This window comes from Saimiri boliviensis, chromosome 7 (assembly GCF_048565385.1).
Source record: "Saimiri boliviensis isolate mSaiBol1 chromosome 7, mSaiBol1.pri, whole genome shotgun sequence".
Taxonomy (NCBI): Eukaryota; Metazoa; Chordata; class Mammalia; order Primates; family Cebidae; genus Saimiri; species Saimiri boliviensis.
Window position 1 is genome coordinate 49,568,030 of NC_133455.1, and position 16,224 is coordinate 49,584,253.

The following is a 16,224-nucleotide window of genomic DNA, read 5'->3' on the forward strand; positions in this document are numbered from 1 at the left end:
CATCAATAAAACATTATAGACACAATGTTCTTTTATATTCTTTCTGCTTATGAGCTTATGTCTGGGAAAAATAGCTATTTCCACACCTAATCATGTTGAAAATTAAATAAATTTTCTGTGTGCCCCCTCTGTTCTCCCCAAATCATAGTAATTTTTCAACATTAAAAATAACAAAAGGCATAGCACCAATAACTGCCCAAACAGCATGGCTCTCAAATGGACTTTGCCCTCAAACTTGGCTGCTTCTCTTGTCTTCTTTCTCACCCACAAGGAGATGGGGTATTGCATCCTGAAAGCCGAGTCCCCCAGAAAAAGATGGGGATGAGAGGAAGGGTCATATGAGTTGAGATATATTTATTTGGGGGTAATTACTGACTGTACCTGAAAAATGAAAGGGGTTTTGAGTATCAATTTTAATGCAAAAAAGAATACAACATCTTTCCATCTCAGATTTGCCTGTGGGCCTCTATGAAATTTAATACTCCTGTGCTTCAGTTTACTTTACCTGTAAAGTGGGACAATAGTGTCTCATGTGTTTCATGATGAAGATGTTAATACATACAAGCTGTTTAAGACAGTGTCTGAGGCTGGCACTATGTCTTACACCTGTACTGGCGCTTTGGGAGGCCAATGAGGTGGGTGGATTGCTCGACCTCAGGAGGAGTTTGAGACAAGTTGGGGCAACATAGTGAAACCCTATTGCAACAACTAATACAAAAATTAGCTGGGCGTGTTAGCACGTGCCTGCAGTCCCAGCTACTTGGGATGCTGAGATGCAATGATTGCTTGAGCCCAAGAAGTCGAGGCTTCAGTTAGCCATGATCACACCACTGCACTCAAGCCTGGGCAACACAGTGAGGTGAGGCCCTCTCTCAAAAAAACAAAATAAAAAAACAAAGATAGTGCCTGACACATGGTGAACACTCAATAAATACTGCTATTAATATTATTGTGCTTGATACTCCTTACAATTTACAACAGTGAAGCATTGTTTATAAAAATAACATTAAATACAATGTATTTTATGCCCTTATGTCATCTACAGAGAACATTAATCCTTCATATTTGCAAAGTCATATATCTTCTTTGATTCTGATGGAAAACAGGGGAAAGACAATGAACTCACAATTATGCAACAGCTAATAGTGCCATGTACCATGCCACACACTTGACATGTATCATCTCACTGAGCTCCCAACATAGTTCCATACATAAATGGCCATTCCCTAGATGAGGAGACAGACTCAGAGGCACTAACAAATTTTTAAAGTTAATACTGAAGTGTTAGAGCAAACACTCTAATCTGACACTGGCTGCTTCCAAACTTTTTCTACCCTCTACCTAATATTTTCATACCACTTTTCATCTTTGACTGAAAACCAACATTTGCATAGGCGCTGGCACTGAATCTATAGAAAATTGCATCCTTTAAATTAAAAATAAAACAGTGTAAAATATTGTCAAATTAAACTACTAAATGAAAATGAAATAAAATTAGGAAAATAGTAAGATAAATTAAAATTATCTTCAAACATAATAGGTGTAATATCATAGGTATTCTGTATGTACTATAAATTAGTAAGATACATCTTCATGGAAATTTCTAATGATTAGGCAATTTTTAAATCCCCATTCCTCCCGAAGTTCTACTCTGATTGTGGGAGTCATAAATGAGAATATATTTACATTGAAATCTCTCTGAGAAATGCATTCAAATATTAATTTAAGCACCAGGAAATTCTCATTATAATGCTATCCGATTCTGATAGTAGTCCTAGAACATAGATGATTAAAAAAAGTAACAGCAAGGACATAAGTTTGAATATTTTAAGGCATATTTCCAGAGAAAGAAGTTGATTTCTTTAGATACTTACATCTAAAATAAATAATAAACTAGTAAATGCTTCTCTTGTTGGCAACAGACACATACAGGAATGAATATCTTGCAGATGTTGGGGATTTAGGTCCAGACCACCATAATAAAGTGAATATCACAATGAAATGAGTCACTTAACACTTTTTGGTTTTATAGTGCATACAAAAGTTATATTTACACAATAATGTCTAATAAGTGTGCAACAGCATGATGTCATTGTTTTTTAGACATCTTAATCAAAAAATACTTTATTGCTAAAAAATGCTAACAATCATCTGAGTTTTTTTTTTTTTTTTTTTGAAAGAGGGTCTTGCTCCATTGCCAGGCGCCAGGCTGGAGCACAGTGGCGCGATCTCGGCTCACCGCAACCTCCGTCCCCCAGGTTCAGACAATTCTCCTGACCCAGCCTCCTGAGTAGCTGGAACTACAGGCACGCAACACCACGCCCAGCTAATTTTTGTATTTTTGGTACAGACGGACTTTCACCCTGTTGACCAGGACGGTCTCAATCTCTTGACCTTGTGATCCACCCAACTCAGCTTCCCAAAGTGCTAGGATTATAGGCGTCAGCCACCGTGCCCAGCCAATCACCTGAGCTCTTGGTGAGTCTTAATCTTTGTGCTCATGGTAGGCCTTGCCTCAACACCAATGACTGCTGACTGATAAGGGTGACTGATGGTTGTTGAAGGCTGGAGTGGCTGTGACAATTTCTTAAGGTTATATAATATTCTAATCTTTTAGTGCTTCATTGTCATTTTGGCAATGTTCACAGCATGGTCACCAGGAGTAGATTCCACCTCAAGAAACCACTTTCTTTGCTTATCCAAAAGAAGCAACTCCTCGTCTGTAAATATAGTATCATGAGATTATAGCAATTCAGTCATATCCTTAGGCCCACTTCCAATTCTAGTTCTCTTGCTCTCTCCATCACTTCTACAGTTCCTTCCTCCACTGAAGTCTTGAGCCCCCAGTATCCATATGGATGCATAACTATTGAAGTCAACTTCTTCTAAATTCCTGTTAATGTTGATATTTTGACCTCATTCCATGAATCACAAATATCTAGAACGGCAAATCCTTTCCAATTGTTTTCCATCATAGATCACCATAACAGATACAATAATTAAAACATTAAAATATTGTGAGAATTGTCAAAATAGGAAAGAGACATGAAGTCAGCACATGCTGTTGGAAAAATGGCACTGACAGGCTTGGTTTATGCAGGAGTGCCACATTTAATTTGTTTTTCAAAAAAATACAATGTCTGAGAAGCACGAGAAAGTGACATGCAAGAAAATGAGATATGCCTGTCGTCCTATCTAAGAATACATGTTCACTCATTTGGTTGACTGTTCATTTATCCATTCATTAACGTATTCAATATTTATTCATTCATTAAATAGATATTTGTGAGACACCTATTTGGTGCCAGGAAACTCGTGAGGGGCTGGACACTCAGTACTGTTCAAAATAGTCTATTCTCACCCATGTGAGCTTACGCCAGAAATGGGAGATGGAGATACTGGAGGGAGGGTGGGATCCATACAATAAAACAAATGAATTAACTTCAGATAGTGATGTGTCATAAATAATGCAAAATAAAGATGATATGAATCAGGCTAATTTTAGGCAAAGATATCACAGATTTAGGAAAATAGGTACAATCTCTAAAAAGTAAAGGACAAGGAGCAAGCCTAGCAAGGACTGCTGATGCCAGATAAGGAAAGTACAGCAAAGAATCTAAGACAAGAATGCACTTGATGTTTCCCAGGAATACCAGTCAGGTGAATGGCTGCAAAATGAGAAGGAAAGTCAAGGTGAAGTCACAGAGATAGGCAAGGGTCCAACCAGATAGGGTCTGACATGCCAAGATAAGCGGTCTGGGGGTTATTTTATTTGAAATGTTTGGGGATAAATTTTCAGCAAGGGATTTTTGTGATTTGACTTTCATTTTTGAAAAGTCAAAATGATTTCTTCTCTGTGGAGAAGGTACTCCCTGCAAGAGAACTAAAGGAACAAAAGGGAGACCGGTTAGAAGGCAACTGGAGTAATCTAGGGGGCAAAATTATGGTTTCCAACAGAATGTATGAGCAGCAGAGATGGCTATTTCAAAATGAGAGAACAACTTAGAAATTAAAAATCATCAACAAAGTTAACTGAGGCAATGTCACAATCTGATACTGGGTTTCATGCTTTTTATCAAAATGAAAATCTTTCATTTCTTATGATTAATTGCTCTAGATGCCTGCAAAAATCTTGTTTTCCTGTCGTACACACACAATCATACACAGTATCAGCTTCAGGCAAAGTTACTCTGAGACCATGACAAAGTAAAACAAATAAAAACCACCTCATAATTTTGTATAAACACAGAAAAAGGAAAAGGTCACTGTAAAACCCACAAAATACCAAACATCCTCCTCTCCTGCTACATGAATGATTTCTTTATCCAGGCATAGAATTGTCCTGGTATTCAATCAAAATAAAACCCACACTTCCTTAGACTCTCTTCCAAATCACCCAACCAAAGTCAAAATTCTATAATTGGACATATAATGAGATGCCCCAGAATTCTCCATGGTTTGGCTGTTCTCTGTCAGTGTGAGAAGTAGTTAAGCCAACTTTTATTTCAGGTGTAGCCCTGGTGGTCTTTGGCAGAAGGGCATTGACAGAGGATTTAATCATACTCGAATATAAAATCAATTCCTTTTCAAATCCTATCCTCCTTAAAATTATTGCTCCACAATGCTGTGTTTAATCAAAATAGATTTTAGGTTTTTAAAAAGCTGCCATCACTCTTCATAGCTGATTCTATGAGTTAATTCTTTTTTCTATTACTTAAGGTTTGATCATATTAACCCACTCAACTTTTTTATATCATGTCAATTTTTAAATCTCACTGTTCTGACTACTTGGAAGTATGCATATCAATTTCTAAAAGACATGAAGGAATATTCCAAGGCTCATGGATGGGGTAATTTATCATTACAAAATGTCAGTTCTCCCCAAATTAATCTATGAATTCCATGTAAACCCAATCAATATTTTAGCATCATTTATTAAGAAACTCAAAAAACTATATTTTAGCCATAACAGAGAACATGAAAACTGACTGTTATACCATATTCATAAAACACAAAGATAAAGTCCAGATAGTTAAAAAAGTTAAATGTGAAAAAGTAAAGCTAACAGAAGAATATGTAGAAGAATATCTTTGTAAAATGGAAAAGCACTCTTCAAAAGAGCCCCAGATAGCATTCGAAATGTAAAAAAAATAAAAAAACCCAATGGATTTCAATACCTCAAAAAGGACTTCTATTTAATAAAGAACATTATGGACAAGTTAAAAATGCATAGTATACTAGGAGAAGATATTTCAAACATCTAAACAAAGAACTGTACTTGGAAACTAGAAGGAACTCCTGCAAAGCAAAAAAAAAAAAAAAAAAAAAAAAAAAAAAAAACATAAGAAATCCAATAGGGAAAAAAAGGGAAAGGGCATGAATAGGATTCTACAAAAAGGAAAACCAAAACAAATACCAAGCATTTAAACTAATACTCACATTTCTTAGTAACCCCCCTGAAATGCAAATTATAACAACAAGATATCTTTTATACCTAAACTGGCGAAAGAAAGAAAAGAAAGAAAAGAAAGAAAAAGAAAGAAAGAAGGAAGGAAGGAAGGAAGGAAGGAAGGAAGGAAGGAAGGAAGGAAGGAAGGAAGGAAGGAAAGAAAAAGAAAAAGAAAAAGAAAGAAAAAGAAAAAGAGAAAGACAAAGAGAGAAAGAAACAAAAAAGGGATAAGGCCAACTACTGGTAGTGATGTTCGGGAAGAATCCTGTGCACAGCTGGTGACAGTGTGGCCTGGGGCAGATGTTCTGTTATGCCATCTGACAGGACTCAGTCAAATCAACAAATATAAGTGACTAAGTCAAAAAGAACCTCTATCCAGCAATCCCTCTCCCAGGTAAATTCTCACCTAAGAAAGCAAGTAAGAGACTGTTTAATTCAAGTGTCTTAGTGTTGGCTAATAGTGGGTAGTAACAACATGTCCATCATGGGAGTGCAATGTGGGACATTCACTTTACAGACTCCTATATGACATTAGGACCAATTAATACCATGTAAATACTGTTTCATGAATGGACCATAACAGCCTACAAAGAACTGATAAAAGGAATGCATTGTCATAACAATGACAAATATTAAAAATTGATTCATGCCCAAAATATCACTATGTTAACAAAGTGGATATAATTAAATAAAAGGTATATTATAAATCAAATACATTACATACAACTCAACTATGTTAGATCAGTTGTCTATGCTACAAAGAGAAAATTAAGTAAAGAATACAGATAAAAGGGGATTAATATGTGAAGAAAATAGAGGAAATGTGCAGGGATTAACCTGAAAACTACAGTGAAGGGGAAAAGAGAGAAGGAGAAGCAAAGGGAAGGGAGGAAAGGAAAGGAAACAAAATAAAATTAAGGTTACACATGATCTTCTTTTAAAACAGAGATGGCGTTATGCTATATCCTACTTAGGGAATAAAAGGTTTTAACATTCACTTAAACTTTTTTTTAGAAAGATGATTTAAAACAGATGTTTGGGATCATCTTCAAATTTTCACTTTGCTACTTATTCTTTGGACCAAAGACCTTGCATTTTCATTAATATTAAATATAATGCATATTTTTTACATTTTTAAGCCTGTACATTTTATTGGTGTATTCATTTCATATAATCTTTTAAAAGTACAATTTTATTAAAATAAAATTCTCGAAGTTCTTTCAATGAAGTGTGATGAAGTGTAAACAACAGTTACAAATGTTTTAAAAGTCCACATTTTTTTTTTTCTTTTTTCTGTTGCCCAGGCTGGATGGAGTGCAATGGTGTGATCCTGGCTCACTGCAACCTCAACCTCTTGGGCTTGAGCAATCCTCCCACCTCAGCCTCCCGAGTGGCTGAAACTACAAATGTGTACCACCATGCCAGGATTTTTTTTAATTTTAATTTTTGTAGAGGTGAGTCTTAGTATGTTGCCCAGGCTGGTCAAAAACTCCTGGACTCAAGCATTCCTCCCACCCTGGCGTTGCTGGGATTATAGGCATAAGCCACTGCACCCAGCCTAAAAGTCCACATTTTAATAGAGGATGTGCACAGATGAATGCAAATCACACTTTTTAAACTCTGGATATAATATAATAAAACATTTATCTGAAGTTGAAAAAATATAGTAGTTTTTCCAAAATCTCAATCTAATTTTGAAAAGTTTTTCCCAATGAAGGTTCCAAATATTCAGAATATTCACTTCATTCCTGTTTTAAACAAAATAAATATCATGCAAATTTGTTCTAGCTTGGAGGGACTACTGCCCCATGTCATGGACCTGCTTTGCAGCACTGTGACAATGTAAAGGAAGCAAAAGAAGTGGGAAGGGGAGAAGAGGAGATGAAGAAAAAATTTTAAAAATTCTAATAAAAATAACCATAATAATAGTGTTTAATTAACTTAAAGATTACTATATCCTTGGTAGTCTCCTCAATTCATTTTACCTAATAAAAACATTTGGGGTCTACAGTATTACTATCTCCATTGCACAGATGAGAAAACTGAGGTTCAGCCTCCTAAGTAGCAGAGTTAATGACAAGGGAGATTCAGGTATCTTTCCAGGCATCCAAACGTAGTGAGAAGTAAGGCTATCTTGCTCTCTCAATATTGAGTTTGAATGCAAGGTAGAGAATATCATCACATAGTACTTAATACGTTTTAAATATTTTAATTTAGGGACTATAGTATAAATATGAAAGCAAAATTATCCAAAGTAGTTATCCTCTCAGAACTGCTGGGGAGGCAGGGGGAAAGAAACCTCAGTAACAACAAAACTATCTGGTACCCAGATTTCACAATATTTTTTCAGACCAGAGAAAAGTTAATGCTAAGCAATATATCAAGTGTTTTACATTTCTTTGGGAGTATAATTTTATATGTCATATTTGCTTGTTAAAATATTGGAACTGAACATACCCTGCCTGTGTAAGCAAATGGTTGCTGCTCAAAGATGCTTGGAACTTTGGTATGTTTATCAATTCCTCTTAGTGCCCTGAAGATACTTTACAGATGACAAAGATTTAACAAGCATTGTTGAATAAGTACAGGACTTCAATCCTAAGACTAAGTATATATGATGACTATATTAAGGGAAGGCAAACCGACACTTCTAGAAATCACTGGATAAGCCCTATAATATATGATCTGTAGAGTTATTTTATATTCAAAAAGAAAAAAAATTCTTCTGTTAAAAAAATCAAGAACTGAAGAAGTAGGAATGACTCTTATACCTCAAGGGCCCTTCACATTGATATTCAACTCCCTCTAAAAGGCAGCCATTTACTAAGAAACTTGATCTTAATTCACAATGAAAGCTTCTCTTGTACTTAGTCCATAGTCTGCCATGGTTTATTTTATGTTCTTTGAAAGGTAGAAGAACAATTAAATATTCCCATCTTGCTGAAGTTGTTCTAAAGAAAAAAATCAAATGTGAGGTCCCTCTGGAAATGCTGTGACCTGCTGCAATAAATACCTCTAAATTTTTTTTCAAAGTTGTAATTTCAAATACACAGTACTTTTAAGTTTACAGAGTAAATACAAACTTACTCCACAGTAACTATTATGAATTTATATCTCTGGTATACTTCACAAAATCAATACAGGGAGATTTGAGCAATTTTTTCAAGGTTTTTTAAATTTATGTTCGTAATTTGAATAAATTAAATATATATATTCATTAATTATAAAAGAAGTTATGTTTTTCATAATTTGGCATACACTGCTCTTTGAAAAAAATTGCTTAAAGAGTAGAAAACAGACTAAGATAGAAAATTGATACTTAGAGTATGGTTGTTGATATAATAACACCTGAAAATATGGAAGCAGCTTTGGAAATGAATAATGGATAGAGTTGGAAATTTGGAGAAGCAGGCTAGAAAACGCCTCTACTGCCATGTGAAGGCTCAGAAGAACTCAGAACTGCAGAACTACCAGTATACAATGCCAATCTGAGAGAGATGAAATGTGAGCTGAGCCCAGCAAAGCCGTCTCAATGTCTTGATAGTCCAATCCCCGTATCAGCGAGCCCAGGATGTGGGACATGAAATCAAAGGAGATTATTCTCCAGTTTTAAAACTTCATACTGTTTTCTCTACTGGGTTTTGGATTTACTAGGGACCAGTTACCCCTTTCTTCTTTCCTCTTTCTCCCTTTTAGAATAAGAATGCCTACCCTATGCCTGTTTGTTGTATTTTGGAAGTAGATTACTTCCCTTGATGTTACAGGCTCACAGCTGGAAGGAATTTGCCTCTATATGGATCATGCCTTCAGGCTCATCTAAATCTTATTTAGATGAGACTCTGGATTTTGGATTTTTGAGTTGATGGAAACAAGTTAAGGCTTTTGAGACTTTAGGGATGAAACAAATGTATTTTTGCATCACGAGAAGAACATAAATTTTGGGTGCCTGGTGCAAAATGCTACGGTTTACATGTGCCCTCAAAACTCAACATGCTGTAAACTTAATCCCCAATGTACTGCATTGGGAGGTAGTTCCTAATAGGAAGTGACTGGGTCATGAGGGTGAAGCCCTCATGGATGGATTAATGTTAATACAGGAGTGGGTTACTTTTCACTAGTGTGAATAAAAACAAGCCAAAAAAAAAAAAAAAAAAAGAGAGAGAGAGAGAGAAGGAAAGAAAGAAAATTTAAAAAAACAGATAAATAATTTTTTGGGGGGGGAAGGGGGTCTCACTCTGTGGCCAGCCTGGAGTGCAGTGGTGCAATCTCATTTCACCGCAACCTTGGTCCCCTATGTTCAAGTGATTCTTCTGACTCAGCCTCCCTAGTAGCTGGGACTACAGGTGTATACCACCATGCCCAGCTAATTTTTTTCTTTTTTTTTCTTTTTCTGTTCTTTATTTTTTCTTTTTCTTTGTGTGTGTGTGTGTGTGTGTGTGTGTGTGTGAGAGAGAGAGAGAGAGAGAGAGAGAGAGAGAGAGAGAGAGAGTCTCCCTCTGTCACCAGGCTGGAGTACAGTGGTGTGATCCTGGCTCACTGCAACCTCCGCCACCTGGGTTCAAGCAACTGAGACTACAGATGCATGCCACCATGCCCAACTAAGTTTTGTATTTTTAGTAGAGACAGGGTTTTACCATGTTGGCCAGGGTGGTCTGGATCTCTTGACCTTGTGATCCGCCCACCTCAGCCTCCCAAAGTTCTGGGATTACAGGCATGAACCACCATGCCCAGCCTAATTTTTGTATTTTTAGTAGAGACAGGGTTTCGGTGGTCCCGATCCCTTGACCTCGTGATCTGCCCGCCTCGGCCTCCCAAAGTGCTGGGAGTACAAGCGTGAGGCACTGCACCGGACTAATGAATTTCTTAGTATTTCATTTTCACTTACTTAACATTCAAGTCTACATAAGTAATCATGTCTCTTTGGGTTATCATCTCAGCATTTTCATGTTACTAACATACTGAACAGAGTCACCAAATGTGTTAAGGACTCTCATTCTTGTTTCTTGCTTCAGCTATAATTCATTTTGAACCTTATAACTTTAACATATGTCTTTAGTCTATATCAAAATCTTGAGTTATATGTAAAGATCTGCCAAAATTGCAGCATTTAACTGCATTAAATAAGGGGAGAAGTCCTAAATTTTGCTTCCACCAATGTTGTGTTACTTGCTTGAAATCAGAATGTTACTTATTAAGAAGGTAAAAGTGGCAGTCTTGCCAGTTTCTATCACAAACCAGCTGCAAAAGAAAATAACTTATTTGCACTTAATATAGTATTGCTTAATATATCTATTAAGAATTGTTTTTATTCAGATTAAAAGCCAATTTTGCTAAGGCCTAGTGGCTCATGCGTACAATCTAGCATTTTGGGAGGCCAAGCTGGGTGGATTGCTTGAGCCCGAGAGTTCAAGATCAGCTTGGGCAACAGGGGGAAACCCAAGAAAATACAAAAGTTAGCCAGGCATGGTGATGCATGCTGTGGGCTGGGGTGAGAGAATTGCTAGAGCCTAGGAGGTCAAGGCTGAGGTGGGAGAAAGCCTTCAGCCTGGGAGGTTAAGGCTGGATCGCACCACCACACTTTGGCCTGGATGATGGAGTGAGACCCTATCTTCAAAACAAACAAACAAACAAACAAACCAATTTTAAGCTAAATTTGTGTATGTACATGTGATCCTCCTAATCCTCATAACAAATGGCTTATATTATCATCCAGTTTGTACTTTTAATAGACGAAGAAACCATGCCTCACAGAAATGACACTCAAAAAGATAAAAGAACAAAAAGAAGTCTCTGGTTCCAAAGTCCTTGCTTTTAAACATAATGGAACTCTTGGACGTCGGCTGTGCCCCATGATTGGTCATACCAGCTACAGTTTAAATAAATAGTATTTTAAAATATAAATATTAATTATGTTAAACTTTCTAATGTCAATGGAGAGAGAAAAAAAGAAAAAAAGAAAACAAAGCTTGTGGGGGAAGAGCCACTGAACTGCAAAGAACTGAAAATGAGCATAAATGTGTTGTGGCTGTTTTTTAAAATAGACTGTCTTCCCACTCCATCTATTAGCAAAGACAATAAGGGTGGTCAACATTTGTAGACTGAGCTTTTTACTAATGATATGATAATCACTTCATATGACTTCAGGGAAATAAGAGCCCTTATAATCCTACAGAAATTTATTTTTCCTGAAGTAATTATACCTCGGATTATGGCAGAAAAGAACATAATGGTAAGTAGGTAAATAAAACAGATATAGTTAAAATATTAAGTAGAAGAAGTGGCTATGATTTAAAGATCATGATTTACATGTTATCACAACATATATTCTGTATACTTATATGAAATTCTAATTACAGGAATTTTACAAGATGCAATTATTTCTCATTTCCCTATCTGTAGTTACTTCAGATAGATCTGAAACTAAATGTATTCCAAATAAAAAAAAAATTCAATGTACAGATAAAAATTCAGTACTTCAATATACATGAACACTGTTAGCCTTGATGGCAGCGTTGTCACTGTAACATCTATGAGCATACTGTAATATCCACAGGTAAATCCAGCACCTATGTTTGTTTTGTCTTAGCGTATCTAGGGTTGTTCCTTGGCATTTTACCATCTGCAATCTCTACCACATTCCTGCCTTTGACTTTGAGCCTCCCCACACCCATGGCTCAGGTCTGCTGCCAGTACCACTCATGGTAATTGATTTTGGGGTTTTCTTGGACTTGTCTTCACTCCATTTCTTATCTATGCAAAATTATTCCCATGGCTTCTCAATCAAAAGTTACCTACCCTATGACCCTAGTAACAATGTGCTGGGCCTGGCGCGGTGGCTCACACCTGTAATCCTAGCACTTTGGGAGGCCGAGGCGGGTAGATCATGAGGTCAAGAGATTGAGACCATCCTGGTCAACATGGTGAAACCCTGTCTCTACTAAAAATACAAAAAATTAGCTAGGCATGGTGGCGCACGCCTGTAATCCCAGCTACTCAGGAGGCTGAGGCAGGAGAATTGCCTGAACCCAGGAGGCAGAGGTTGCGGTGAGACGAGACCACGCCATTGCACTCCAGCCTGGTTAACAAGAGCAAAACTCCATCTCAAAAAAAAAAAAAAAAAAATGTGCTGAATACAAAGTTTCTGATAAACTAGTGCATGGTATTATATATAAAGACAGTTAATATTCCTGCATTTTCAAATATCATGACTTGCCAAAGTGGGGAGAATTTGGGAGCACCAAGCCTTGAGGAGAGTCTCAAATCACAACAAACCCATTTTGCCTATTACACTATCAAAAGTAGTTAATGTAACACTTGAGGAATAAATACACTAGAATGTCATAAATACTGGTCCTAGTTATGTAACAACTATACCAATCCAGTTAAGGCTTTTTAGAAATTCTTCACATATGGCTGATTGTACAGCCATGTAGTCATTCAACTAGTACCTTTTTTAATTATTATTTTTCTGTTTTAAATTTTTTCTCCATAAGTAACAGGTCTGGAACTTCTGGCCTCAAGCAATCCTCCTGCCTTGGCCTCCCAAATTGCTGGGATGACAGACATTGAGCTGCTGTGCCCACACTTGCTTATTAATAATAACAGATTTTGTCTTCCATTAGAACTCCAGTACCTTTTGATCTATGGTAAATCCTAGTATGAGTTGCCTCCGAGTTCATATGAGGAATAGACTTGTCTCCAAGCAACCCTTACAGCTTGCTTCTCACACAATCAGTATCATTTGCGTTTGGCTCAGGTATAAAAGATGAAGAATCCTTGGAAAGGCCAAGAATTCTTACACAACTTGTACAGTATTATGATTTCTAAACAATTTCAGGGGAAACAAAAAGAATCCATTTTCTTCCTTAAATTCCCTTTCTTCTTTTATCATCCAAACTACATGTTTTATCTCACATCCAATCATCAGTTAGGTATATCCCTGCCACGTAATAGCCCCAGGTTAGTTTCCTACTATAAGTTACTAAAGGAACTTTGATATAGAAACATTAAATGAAATGTCCAAAACCTTAGTCCTGTTACCAATTACATTTGGGTACACCCAGGTAAATTACTTAACTCTTCTACTTTCTATTTCACAGTAAAAGCAATAATTTAGTAAATATGTAATGTGGGACAAACCCTGGGCTAGGTATGCTATGCATATCCACAAGGTGGTATAGATCTAACACTCACTCTGTAGATGATAACACTATTAAGGAAAACGATAACAGCTACAAATGGCTTGAGTTATAATCAGTACCCACATCTACCTTATTGCAAAGTCTGGAATCTTTAACCATGCTGTTTCTCCTTAAGTATCCTGCCTCTCTTAGTTTTTCATCCGTAAAAGAATTGTAAGGCCAGGCGCAGTGGCTCATACCTGTAATCCCAGCACTTTGGGAGGCCAAGGTAGGCAGATCACCTGAGGTTGGGAGTTCGAGACCAGTTTGACACATGAATAAATCCCGTCTCTACTAAAAATACAAAATTAGCCAGACGCAGTGGCACATGCCTGTAATCCCAGCTACTCAGGAGGCTGAGGCAGGAGAATTGTTTGAATCCGGGTGGCAGAGGCTGCAGTAAGCCGAGATTGCACCATTGCACTCTAGCCTGGGCAACAAGAGCAAAATGTCGTCAAAAAAAAAAAAAAAAAAGCTGTAAGAAATCCTGGGTCACCGAAGATTAAATTAACATAGATGTGTAACTCCCATTATGAAAAAAGTATATTTCAATAATAGATTATTATATACTAAAAGCATAACCAATTCAATATACAGTTTTACAGCACATCTGCCCTATTCATTATCTATGGTCATGCTATTGAGAACCACATTGCCAACCAAATCCAGGACAACAAAAACACAAGTAAAAGCAGTATTAAATACTCTAGAGGCCAACTTTAAGATTTAAAAAATAATAAAAATCCTTAAGATTGCATTTCATTTTAAAAATCTGCTTCTAGGTTATAAATATAGTACATCTCAAATATAGTACATCAGGGACAATATTCCATGTGTTAACTTCTATATGTTAATTTTTGGCAGTCACTGTGATCAATGCAATAGCTAAGTGTTGAACAGGGCAAAAGTAAATGCTAGAGAAAAGGAGATATTAAAAAAATAAAGAAGTGATGAGTAAAAATGCAAATAAAATGTGAGTAGAAAAATATTTATATGTGCTAATGAGGACAATTATTTGTAAATAACTGAGATTTCTAAAATGAAATATCAATTATCTTTGCTATATGCAAAAATCTTGGGCAACTATCATTTTAGAGCATTTCTTCCGTACTTTCAATTGATTTAACAACAGAAAATAAAGGGAAGTTAATTTTATTTGCCTTCTTTGCTGGTACAGGACAAGTAGACAAGGATTGTGACGACAAATACATGTGACCCTTGAACAACGTAAGTTTAAATTGCCTGGTTCTACTTACATGTAGATTTATTTTCAACCAGACACAGACTGAAAATACAGTATTTGTGGGATGTGAAGCCCACGTATACAAAGCACTGACTTTTCCTATATTTGGGTTCTGCAGGGCCAACTGTGGGAATTGAGTATTCAGGGATTTGTTTATAAGTGTGTGGTCTTAGACCTGATCCTCCACAGATACCAAGGGATGACGGTATTTGAGTATGAGGCATTTTTGTATGAACTAAAAAACATGATGTTGAAACACAGAATGCTGTTATACATATAAAAGTCTTGAAACTACAATTCAGTAAGTTTTACTTCCAAGTATTGAAAAGAAGCTAGTACGCAGAAGGTTAAGTAAGATAAAGAGAAAAAAAAAAAAAAAAAAAAAAAAAAAAACAGGAAATATGTCAAAACCAGTGATTAGTGAATATTACCAATTAAAAAATATGACTAGATGTGTGGTCTTAGATATAAATCCATATATTCTATTCATGAGTTTTAAATAATGTTGTCAGATTATTTACATGTCAGGGTGATTAAAACTCATAGAGAAGCCACATTTTCCTATCAAATAGTCAGAACTGGGCCTTAGGACATGCTTCTTTAAACCCTAATTTTTAACTTAAAACCTCAAAAGTAAATATCTGCTCCAGGCTCAGTGTGAGAATGAGCTGAGAACCAGCAACAGCCAAAACCAAAGTATGATGATCCGCTGACCAAAGCAGCACACAGCCTCCCGCTTCTGGAATCACACCACCGAGAACAGAAGCATGGCATTAGAAGGACTTCAGTAACTTCATCAACTGTCCTCAAAAGGTATCTCAAAGTCTCTGTGCTAAACTGTAACAGTAAAACAGATTTTAAAATGCTTTATTGTTGCTTCCAAATAATAGTATTTCAAGAACAAAAACAAATTTTAAATTTATCACTATGATTAGAAATAAGAAAAATGCAGAATACATGGGTTTATATAGTCATAGTAATACGCTAATGCTTTCTTATATAAGCACAGAAACTCATTTCTACCTGAAAATTATTAATATTTACATGAATATTGATATTACCATTCATTCTTCTTTTTTTTTTTTTTTTTTTTTTTTTTTGAGACAGGGTCTCCACTCTGTCACCCAGGCTGGGGTGCAATGGTGTGATCACAGCTCACTACAGCCTCAACTTCTCCATGCTCAGGTGACCCTTACCCCTCAGCCTCCCAAGTAGCTGCAACCACAAGCATGCTCCACCACACTCAGTTAATTTTTTAATTTTTTGTAGAAACAGGATTTCACCATGCTACCCAGGCTGCTCTCAAACTCCTGGGCTCCACCCATCTCTGCCCCCTAAAGTGCTAGAATTAT

The 16,224-nt window shown here is 36.4% G+C and overlaps 1 protein-coding gene across 5 annotated transcripts in view; it reads right to left on the reverse strand.

Annotated features, from left to right (window-relative positions):
- TMTC2 (transmembrane O-mannosyltransferase targeting cadherins 2) overlaps positions 1 to 16,224 on the reverse strand; it is a 440,961-nt gene that overhangs the window by 200,424 nt on the left and 224,313 nt on the right. The window lies entirely within an intron of this gene.